The sequence below is a fragment of the Physeter macrocephalus genome, chromosome 5 (assembly GCF_002837175.3).
Source record: "Physeter macrocephalus isolate SW-GA chromosome 5, ASM283717v5, whole genome shotgun sequence".
Lineage (NCBI taxonomy): Eukaryota > Metazoa > Chordata > Mammalia > Artiodactyla > Physeteridae > Physeter > Physeter macrocephalus.
This window is the reverse complement of record NC_041218.1, coordinates 107981859-107993645: the sequence shown is the minus strand read 5'-3', so window position 1 is coordinate 107993645 and position 11787 is coordinate 107981859. Positions and strand designations below refer to the sequence as shown.

Below are 11787 nucleotides of genomic sequence, written 5' to 3'. Positions count from 1 at the left end.
ACTGGAGACCTGCTATGGGGGCAAAGCTGGGTCTTGTCCCCTTTGCTGCCCCCGCTGCCCGGCTCCCCTGGGCAGGTACTGAGGGGGACAGGGCCGCCCTCTCTGCTTGGAGCTGGGTTACTCCAGCCGCGCCTCTCACACGTCCTTCGCTCTGTTCTTCATTCTCTCCGGCTCCCGCTGTTGACTTAGGAGGCTGGACGCCTCCGTTCCCTGGGCCGCGTCCTGGCCAACCTGACCTCCTGTGTCCTGCTGACCCTCTTCCAGGGCCTGACCTCCGCCACCTCCCTGGAGGCGACCTCACAGGCCCTCATGCGGAAGAACAGCTTCTTGGCCAGTAAGTATTCAGTGAACACACGTGCTCATAAAGGCAATATTTGCATATTTCTCCCCAAACGTGTCTTATCATGGCTCCGACAGAAAACAGTGCTTTCTGGGTAAAACGAACAAAGCAGAACTGGTCCCCTTGAGTTGGTGAAAAGATGGGCCTCGTATGTCATCCGAGACCCAGACCCAGTGCTATTCCCTGCATCCATGTTTACCAGTTTACGGGACTAGTTTACCAGTTTATGGTTAAATCTCATGTGATAGGTTATATTTTTCTTGATTAAAGCTGTGCTCTGATTTCTTCCATCCCTTTTATTTTTATCAGGTATATCTGGATGTCCTAGGGTCAGGGGAGAAGAGACAGTGGCCAGTTCAATCTATTGATCAGTTGTTCACTTATTCAACATAAATATGATGTATTCTCGTATTCCTTTTGAATAAACAGTGAATTGTTTTTATTTGGCTTTGTATTAGTTTGCTAAGGCTGCTGTGACAAAGAATTGCAGAGTAGGTGGCTTAAACAGCATAAATTTCTTTTCTCATAATTCTGGAGTCCAGGTGTGGGCAGGCCTGGCTCCCCCCGAGGCCTCTGTCCTCGACCTATGGACGGCTCTCTGCTCCCTCATCTTCCCTCTGTGCGTGTCTGTGTCCGCACTTCCCTGTCTTCTAAGTACACCAGTCATGCTGGATTAGAGCACATCCCGTGACCTCATTTTCAGTTGGTCACCTCTGTAAAGACTCAGTCTCCCAATAAGGTCACATTGTGAAGTGCCAGGGCTGAGGACTTCAACTTATGAATTTTGGGAGGGCAGAATTCAGCCCACAAGCAGCCTTATATATGAAACGCGAAGAATTCCTGTGGCAGAGCACGGAATCCAAAGACCTCAGTTCTTAGGGACATCTCTAATCACAGACAAGGAAATCCTATTATTTGTGCAGCCTCAGGTAATTTTCAAGTCCTGAAAAAATGCAAAATGAGTAATTTCTTTGTATTAATGACACCACTGTGTGGTTTTATTAAAATAAAAAAGAGGATTTTTAATTTTAGGAGGGAGTTGGGAATTGGGAGGCCTTGGTGCTACCTCACCGCCGAGGGCTTGTGTCACACAGAAAATCAGCCTCCCCTTCTTGGGGTGCAGCCCCTTCTCAACGGGGGCGCTGAGCTGAGTGTCCTGGGGCGTCCGGTCAGACCCATGCTGATGTGGTGTGAGCCGCTCCTAGGTTGTGCTAACCCCTTGTTTGACCTTTTCTGACTTTAGGTAACATTTTTAACAGTTCCTTAGTGGGTAAGAACCTCAGCTCAGAATCTGCCACCCCAAGTTACGTACAGCATCCAGACCAGCATTTTGTACAGCTTGAGGACGGATCTGGTGAAAAACCCTTTCTGGAAGTTCCACCCTCAGAGCCTCCCAGCCAATGGGTTCAAGTATAACTACATCTTTGTCCCGTTGCAAGACATGATCGAAAGAGCTATCATCTCAGTGCAGATGGGGCAGGAGGCCCTGGACCCGGCCGTGCAGGTGCAGGCCATCCCGTACCCGTGTCACACCAGCCACCTGTGAGTACCCGGTGGGACCGAGCTCCTGAGGGCCCCCGACAGTGGGAGAGGCCCTGCGTTTGGAAACCGGGTGGAGAAAAATCCTGGAGCTTTTGTATAGCCATTCCACCAAAGAGCATTTGGAGATGATCCGTTCTCCTTTTTTTTTTAAAAGAAGATGTTCGGGGTAGGAGTTTATTAATTTATTTATATTTATTTTTGCTGTGTTGGGTCTTCGTTTCTGTGCGAGGGCTTTCTCTAGTTGTGGCAAGTGGGGGCCACTCTCCATCGCGGTGCGCGGGCCCCTCACTAACGCGGCCTCTCTTGTTGCAGAGCACAGGCTCCAGACGCGCAGGCTCAGTAGTTGTGGCGCACTGGCTTAGTTGCTCCGCGGCATGTGGGATCTTCCCAGACCAGGGCTCGAACCCTTGTCCCCTGCATTAGCAGACAGATTCTCAACCACTGCGCCACCAGGGAAGCCCCCGTTCTCCTTTTGTAATTTCCTAAGGCTGAGCCATCCAGATAGAAGAACAATTGTGGAGATAACGTGGTCAGATTTGACCCCAGGCATCTGCAGCTTCAGACACCCTTCGGGATAAATTTGACGACTACTATTCACGGGAGATTCCTCCCGTCTGAACTAGGGAATCAGAGGAAGCTTATTTCCTCTTCAGCCCCAAATCCTTCCAGTTTGGGCCTGTGCCACCCACATGCAGGGCTGGAGGGATCCCCAGAGGCCTGGGGCGGGTGACCTCGTAGGTGGGGTCACCCGAGAACACTCACGAGTTGAACTGGGTGATTCAGCGGGTGACTGTAGCTCCGACACTCTTGGCGTGAGAGTGAGGGAAGCTCAGTCGAAGGGACTCGGGGCAGCGCTCACCGTAGGGACGTCCTTCCGTGTAAGATGCTTCGGAGCCGAGACCCGGGCGATGTTTCGGATGGTGCTGTGTTCAGAGAGGGGTGCATTCACGAGCCCCCTCCTCCCTGACTTTCCCAAGCGGGTCAGCAAACAGGACCGGGCAAGGGGAGGATGGCAGCAGACCCTGCCTCGGGCTGGGGAGCCGCACTCTTCTGTGCGTGACTCCGGCACAGGCTGATGGGAGGACACAGCCCAGATGTGAGCCTGAGGGTCCCTGATTCACCCCTTCCCGTGCCGGGGAGGGCGGTGGAGACACAGGACCTCCATCAGCCCGCTGGCCCGAGGTTCATGGTGGGGAGAAAGCCTCAGTCCTTTTCAGCAGTACCGCCCGCCCGCATTGTCCTGGGCCCGGGATCAGGGTCCTGGTGGTGGGGGGTGGATGGAGGGAGAAGGGCAGGAGACAGAGCCGGGGTGACGTGGGGGGGGTTGGGGGTTGGCCACCACCCTGCACTGGCACCGGAGTCATGCATCTCAAGAGACAAAAACAAAAGCTGAACCATTTTTTTTAGAGGCAGAGCCGGGGTGACGTGGGGGGGGGCTGGGGGTTGGCCACCACCCTGCACTGGCACCGGAGTCATGCATCTCAAGAGACAAAAACAAAAGCTGAACCATTTTTTTTAAGGTTCCATATATATGTGTTAGCATACAGTATTTGTTTTTCTCTTTCTGACTTACTTCACTCTGTATGACAGATTCTAGGTCCATCCACGTCACTACAGATAACTCAATTTCGTTTCTTTTTATGGCAGAGTAATACTCCATTGTATATATGTACCATATCTTCTTTATCCATTCATCTCTCGATGGACACTTAGGTTGCTTCCATGTCCTGGCTATTGTAAATAGAGCTGCAGAGAACATTGTGGTACATGACTCTTTTTGAATTATGGTTTTCTCAGGGTATATGCCCAGTAGTGGGATTGCTGGGTAAAATGGTTCTGAGGAACCTAGGGGCAGCACAGGAATAAAGACGCGGACGTAGAGAATGGACTTGTGGACGCGGGGAGGGGGAAGGGTAAGCTGGGACGAAATGAGAGAGTGGCATGGACATATATACACTACCAAAAGTAAAATAGATAGCTAGTGGGAAGCTGCTTTGTAGCACAGGGAGATCAGCTCTGTGCTCTGTGTCCACCTAGAGGGGTGGGATAGGGAGGGAGGGAGACGCAAGAGGGAGGAGATATGGGGGTATATGTATATGTATAACTGATTCACTTTGTTATAGAGCAGAAACAAACACATCATTGTAAAGCAATTATACTCCAACAAAGATGTTAAAAAAAAAGCTGATTTCTCCACGTGATTGTCCCTATATATGGGATTTTGATCCAACAGGCTCATTCTTTTCTGTCTGACGTTGCTAATAGAGACAAGCCACAGAGGAGCACTGTTAATAAGAGTTATTAAAATGAAAGTCAGGGATTTGCCACCTTCAGAAAAAGAGATGGAGACAACGAAACGTTTATGAAGATCAGCGTAACCTTTTAAAAATGTTTAAATAAATGAGAATGTTGGATTTCCTAATTTCCAAGTTTATTGACAGGCTTTTGTTTGGGTTTCCGAGTAGGGATAAATACACGGAAGAATCTGGAGCATATTTGTTTGATGCATGCTGTCCTGATAATGAGACAGACAGTCCTATTTCTGAGGTCACTTAGACATCCTGGATTTAATATGTTTCTCTTGTTATTGTTAGTTTTATAAACAAATGGTTATCAAAAGTTGAGAAAGTAGAGAAAAAAGTCATACTTCATACCCTCTTCTAAAGCATCAGTTGTTTGTTTGTTTTTTTTTTTTTTTGCGGTACGGGGGCCTCTCACTGCTGCGGCCTCTCTCGTTGCGGAGCACAGGCTCCGGACGCGCAGGCTCAGCGGCCATGGCTCACGGGCCCAGCCGCTCCGTGGCACGTGGGATCCTCCCGGAGCGGGGCACGAACCCGCGTCCCCTGCATCGGCAGGCGGACTCTCAACCACTGCACCACCAGGGAAGCCCTCATCAGTTGGTTTTTTTTGTTTGTTTGTTTGGGGACTGTTCTTCCCTTCCGTGACCTTGAACTCATGACATCTTGCTAAGAGAGAAAGTTTTTGTGCTGTTTTTTCATTTGAAGCCATTTATGGAGCGTTTGCTACGTGTCATGTATGCACGTGACTGTCATACTTGGTGGTGAAAAAGGTGTCGTCCTTGCCTTCTGGGAGCTTGCAGACCAGGGGTTACCAGGACCTTATGAGCCCGGAGAACCGCAGTCACCCTGCCCTGTGGGATTCCCCAGGGATGGGAGTCACAGGACCTCTTGTCGCCCAGTTGGGAAGTTGGTGGAGGGGCACTCGCGTCCACATCAGACACCAGTCTCTTCCCTAAGGTCCGAGGGAGGGTTTGAGGTCGAGCAGAGCACCCGTGTTCCTCCTCCCCTCCTTCTGTGGTTATTCTGCCTTCAACATGTTTCCTCCTCCTGCATTTTAAAAATTCACTGGGTGCACACATAGTTTCATTATTTTCTTGTTCTGCTGATACTTTTTTCAAAGGACCACACGTGGACTTTATTTATCAATTCTTTTTTTGTCTCTTCTAACTTACTTGTTATTTCTGTCTTTATTTTTATTACTTCCTTTTATATACCTTCAATGTGTTATGCTGTTTCTCTGATACCTGAGACCCATGTTTGATACATTATTTTTAGTGTTTTTTTCCTTTAATTTGTGTAGCGACCTAAGGTGATGACTTTTCTTTTCAATCATTATTTCAACTATATCCCATGGATCTGATATATGACTAAAAGTTCATTGTTTTCTAGACACTTGCAATATGGGTTTCTACTGTCTTCTTGACCCAAGAGCTGTTTAAGTTTCCTTTAATTCCCAAGTAGAAATTCTCGGGAATTTTAAGCATGTGAAGTTACTCAGCTTACTTATAGTAAGAAAAATTCAAATTAAAACTAGTCTACGATAGCATTTTAAAAATCAGATTGACAAAATCCAAAAATTGCCAAATACTGCTAATAAATCCTAATTTTTACATTGCCATCAGAAAATACTGTGTTTATCATTTCCACTTTTCGAATTTATGGCATTTTCTCTGTCAACTATTATATAATCTACTTTTTTTTTTTTTTTTTTTTTTTTTTGCTGTATGCGGGCCTCACACTGCCGTGGCCCCTCCCGTTGCGGAGCACAGGCTCCGGACGCGCAGGCTCAGCGGCCACGGCTCACGGGCCCAGCCGCTCCGCGGCACGTGGGATCCTCCCGGACCGGGGCACGAACCCGCGTCCCCTGCATCGGCAGGCGGACCCCCAACCACTGCTTCACCAGGGAAGCCTATAGAATCTACTCTTGTGAACGATTTATGGGCACTTGAAAAGAAATGTCTGATTTCCTATTTTTATAGTACAGAATTTATCTACATTAACTTTGTTGTTTAGGAATTCTCTGTCCTTATCTGTGTGCACTTCATCTGTGCTGAGCTGAGATAGAGAAACTGTAGTCTCCTGTTACTGGAACATCCTCTTGCTTTGTCCTGTGGTGTTGGCCTTGCCAATCTTGGGGCTGAGTCACTTTGTGCAGAGTCATGAATAATTGTGTTCTGGGTCTCCCTTAATGCTTTGTGGACGTAATTCTCCCTTGTATAAAATTAAATTCATGACCTCTGCTTTTTCCCCCTTTCTTCTCTCTCTCTGGATTCACAGTTTGCTCGCCATACCTTTGCCCATCCTTGCATTTTAAACTTTTCTGAAGTGTCTTGTTTTAGGCGTGTCTCTTGTGTGGATCACATAGCTTCATTACACCGGGGAGGTTAGCTATTTAACAGTATGAAATGGAATTTCATGTATATATGGTCTTAGTTATGTAATATATTTTTCTATACTTATACCATTATTTAGGAATGTTCTGCTGTTGTTCTAGTGGTTCCCTTATAGTTATAACTTTGTACAAATAATATCAACCCTTTCTTTCTTCCTTTTTTTTTTTACCATGACCAATAAAAAAACAACCTAATTTCTCTTCTTCCATCACTTCTTCTTCTTTATCATGCAATTTTAGTTAATGTTTTAGTTAATGTTAATTTTAGTTAACATTATCTCAGTGTCCCCTTTGTACGTTAAAGATCTTGTACTTATATTCTACATTTGTCAGCATTAAACAAATAGCCTTTGATTTTGGCATTTACCAACTCATTCTTCCTCTTTGAAAAATTTCCCCAACCTTCCAATTTTTATTTGTTGTATCATTTTTACATGTCAGGGAACAAAACATTTCCAATCTGTCTTGTCATCTTATTTTTCATTTTTGTTTTAGTCTTATTTTTACTGGAAATAAATCCACTTCTTACCATTATTCTTTCACTGTGATTTACCAGTCACCCTTCTGTGGGCTGGTTTGTCTTCTAGTAATTTCCTTAAGAAGATCTCATGAGACAATTTAACCCAAGTTCTTACATACTTAAAATTCTTTGCAGCATTTATATTTGAAAGACAGCTTGGCTGGACATGAAATCCTGGGCTCGCTCTTGCCTTGAGTGTCTTGTAGAAATAGCTCCATTATCTTTGGCTTTCAGTGTTAGTATAAAGAAATCTGAGGCCACCTGGATGTTTTCACTGTTTAATATGACTTGGTAATTGGAGTTGATAGGATGTGTTTTATTTTTATTTTTTAAAAAATTTATTTATTTAATTAATTAATTTATTTTTGGCTGCGTTGGGTCCTCGTTGCTGCGCACGGGCCTTCTCTAGTTGCAGCGAGCGGGGGCTGCGCTTCGTTGTGGTGCATGGGCTTCTCATTGCGGTGGCTTCTCTTGTTGCGGAGCATGGACTCTAGGTGTGCAGGCTTCAGTAGTTGTGGCATGTGGGCTCAGTAGTTGCGGCACACAGGCCCTAGAGTGCAGCCTCAGTAGTTGTGGCGTGTGGGCTCAGTAGTTGTGGCGTGTGGGCTCAGTTATTGTGGCTCGCGGGCTCTAGAGCACAGGCTCAGTAGTTGTGGCGCACGGGCTTAGTTGCTCCGCGGCATGTGGGATCTTCCCGGACCAGGGCTCGAACCCGTGTCCCCCGCACTGGCAGGCGGACTCTCAACCACTGCACCACCAGGGAAGCCCAGTCCATGTTTTAAAGGGAGCTGCGGATGCTTGAGGAACAGGTGGTGTTTCTGAACCCTGACAGCACCGACCCTGTGAGGACAGGTGCTGGACGGGCCCACTGAGCTCACCACGCGGCTCCCCAGCAGGGGCCTCCTGAAGATGGAACAGCAGACACCCTGATTCCCCAGATCCTGGGTCTGAGGAACCCGGGGGTGAGGGGGTGAGGGGGTGAGGGCAGGAGAGTCTGGGCCCCTGGAGACCGAGGTCAGGGGTTCAGAGAGTACCATGCAGCAGGAATGAAAGGACCTCATTCTCAGCCAGGTCCGCAGGTGGCAGAACCTGGAGGGAAGCTGGGCTGGGAACGAGGCAACTGAGTGGGGGGGTGGGGGTCGGCAGCCCCTCCAAACCAGAGCGTCAGTGGCGTCCTGTGTGGAGGTGGTGAAGGGCCTCGTTCTTGTAGAATTTTTTTTAATTTTTATTTTATCATTATTATTATTTTTTTAACCGCGCCACATGGCATGCGGGATCTTAGTTCTCCCACCAGGGATTGAACCCGTGCCCCCTGCAGTGGACGTGCGGAGTCTTAGCCACTGGACTGCCAGGGAAGTCCTGAATTTTTTTATTTTTTAAAGAATCTTAGTTCCTTCTCCTCTTCTACCTGAATCATTCCTCGATTTTTATCTTTGGGCTCAGTAATTCTTCCATATGATCTGCTCTATTTCCAGAGCTTTCTATTGCATTCTTCCTCGCACTTATTGAGTTCCTCAGCTCCCGAATTTCTGTTTGGTTCTTTTTTAGCGTTTCAATCTCTTTGGCAAAGTATTACTTCTGTTCATTAATTTTATTCCTGAGCTCATTAAACTGCCTTTCTCAGTTTTCTTACAGCTCGTGGAGTTTCTTCTTGACAGCTCTTTTGAATTCTCTAATCAGTTAGATCACAAACTTCTGTGACTTTAAGTTTGGTTTCTGGAGAATTGTCACTTTTCTCTCTGTGCTGTCACGTTATGGTTTTTTGTGGAGCCGGATGAATTTCTCCCCTGCTGGCACACTTGAAGTAGTGAACACCTTTCTTATTTTGGTAAAGCATTTTTTAACTTTGATTCTAACAGTTCAACAGATTGGTGATTAGAGGCCCTTTTTTGGTTTTCCGGTAGGTGGTGCTGTAGCTCAAGTTTTTGCGTTCTCTTACCCGAGCGGCCCCCGGCTGCATTTGAGACTCAGAACTTCCCACCCGTCCACGGCCTCTGCCAGAGGTGTCCCCACTGACGTTGTTCCTGCTCTTTGCGTCTCTGGAGTCCTGGTTCCTTCTGTCACTGGCATTGCCACTGGGGAGCACCAGGTTGGAGGACGCCTCCCCTGCATCCCAGGTGGCCTGGGTCAGGGCACTGCTGCCCTGGCATGGCGAGGCGGGGGAGGGAGGGGCCGGGGTGGCAGGCATCTCCCCCAGGTCGGGGTTGTCAGACGGGGAGGCTGGAGTTATGGGTGCCACCGTGGCTGGAGGGCCAGGGGTTGTCGGCCCCGTCCTGTGGCTGTGGGCGCCTCTGTGCTGCGAGCCTGGGGTCCTGTGCCCCACCTCCCGGGTGCTGTGGTTCTCTGGGCTGTGGGCTCAGCTGTCGTGGCCCCAGTGGGGACGGGGATCGCAGGCCCCGCCTCCTCTATACCTTCAGACAGGCAGGTGTGAGGGTCTCTCCAGGGTCCTGGTGTACTGGACAGAAGAACCTTTGCTGAGTCGCGGGTGTTTTACGAGCTGCACATGGAAAGGGGTGGGCACAGGCAACATCTCATGCCCCCGTGGTGCTGACCTTGAATCAAAGCTGGCAGTTTTAATCGAGGAGAAAAGACACATAATTCAGTCAATTTATTAGGGAGAAAAAGTTTTGCTCATTCATAAATTCATCAAAATAAGTAGCATTAAAAATAATGAAGAAATAGGAAAAGTATGATTTTAAAGAGAGGGAAGACCTTTCAAAACATCATGCCAAGGACATAAGCAATAAAAATCACTATTTTTCATTATAAGAATTTAAATTAATATTTCAAAGTATCCAAAGAAAAATGACAATACGCTTTGCAAAGTTATGAAAGAAAATTGAAATTCTCAGGTCAAAGTTTAAAAACATAATATCTCAGTGGAAATCCTAGCAAATAACTTGAACCAATCACTTATTAAAAAGTAAAGTTTATATTTAGTGAATTTATAAAAAGGTTTAATGAGCACACAAGAGCATAGATTTGCCCATACATAGAAGACAATTTTTTCTTCTCTGTGATAAAAAGTACAATAACTAGTGCAGGAGATAGACTGTACAAATTGACTATCTGTTTTGTTTTTTGTTTTGTTTTCTCAGAATGCGAAATAATTTAAGAAGAGGAAAAGATTGGAGGGGTGGTGGTGTATACAACAGCATAGAAGGGAGAGAGACATGTTTTCGGAGCAAAGCAGCCTGGTGTTGGCCGAAAGAGTTTACTTCAGTGGTTTTGTTGATGAAAGGCTCTTTCTTCCCACTCTTCCTTTAAAAAGTGTGAGAGGCTTGGTTCTGTCTTCCTGGAGGAACTGAAAGAACAGACCCTTGAGTGAAATGTGGACGTGCTGTGAGCAGGAGTCTTTCGAAAGGTGACGATGTGCCCTGGAGGCGACATGGACCGCGCATGTGCGCTGAGATCCACCGGTTTTGAGCTGGTCCTGTCTGCTCGGCGCTCCCGCCCGGCTCCTGAGAACTCGCGTGTGTGTTCCCCCTCTCCTCTCATCTTGGTCTGTGCCCGTCCCCCCACCTCCTGGCTCTGCTTCCTGCTCCAATGATGAGCTTGCCTGTTGGGCTTGTAGAGAGATGTGGTCCTTCTTGTTTGGACCTCCGGATCTCCTCAGAATGAGGTTTTCATTAATTTTCTCAGTTTTGCTGCTTCTGGCAGCTCTGGACCCTGGGAATCAATCACCTGGCCATAGGCTGTGCCCAGTTCCCCAAGCACTGCCTCGAGGGAGGGGAGGTTTGATGAATGGGTGCAGGGTGGAGAGGTGACGTGACCACGACTTTCTAGAAGATGCCCTGGAGAACGCGGTCTGGGAGTTGGTGGAGAAAGCTCAGGAGCAGGACAGACCAGAGAGATGCTGCCACCAGAAGAGGCTTCTTGCAAGAGCAGTAAACACCCAAAGCACTGAGCCCGAAAGAATCGAAAGCAGGGTCTCAGAGAGATATTGGGGCATCCACGTCCGTATAGCAACGTTGTTCACAGTGACCAGAGCGTGGAAGCAACCCAAGTGTCTATCGCTGAATGAATGTGTAAATAAAGTGTGGTCTCTACATGCCATGGAATGTCACTCAGCCTTAAAAAAGAAGGAAATTCTGACACTTGCTACAAGGTGAATGAACCTGGAAGATATTATATGCTAAGTGAAATAAACAGTTACAAAGGGATAAATTCTGTATGATTCTACTTATATGAAATACCTAGTGTGATGGTTAATTTTATGTGTCAACTTGACTGAACGAAAAAGATGCCCAGATAGCAAGTGAAACATATGCTGGGTATGTCTGTGAAGGTGTTTCCAGAAGAGATAGAATGAGTGAAGCAAATGGCCCTCAGCAATATGGGTGGGCATCCCCCAAGCTACCCAGGGTCTGAATAGAACAGAAAGGCACAGGAAGGGTGAATTTTCCCTGTGCTTAAGCTGGAGCATCTCTCTTCTCCTGTCCTTGGATGCTGAAGTGCCTGGTTCTTGGGCCTTCAGACTCAGACCAGGACTTGTACTAGCAGCCTGCCCTGGTTCTCAGGCCTTCGGGTTTGGACTAGAACCGCACCACTGGCTCTCCTGGGCCTCCAGCTTGCAGATGGCAGATGGTGGGACTTCTCAGCCTCCATGATTGCATGAGCCCAATATGTCATAGTAAACTTCTCTCTACGGACACACACACACACGTATGTATATATGTCTTCTTGATTCTGT

The 11787-nt window shown here is 47.4% G+C and overlaps 1 long non-coding RNA gene across 1 annotated transcript; it reads left to right on the top strand.

The window, feature by feature from the left end:
• The first annotated feature begins 256 nt into the window (after nucleotides 1-256).
• Nucleotides 257-11190, top strand: LOC102989060 (uncharacterized). The gene is made up of 3 exons (XR_002890458.3): nucleotides 257-334; nucleotides 1584-1882; nucleotides 10193-11190. It is a non-coding gene; the product is annotated as an uncharacterized lncRNA (long non-coding RNA).
• Nucleotides 11191-11787: the final 597 nt, after the last annotated feature.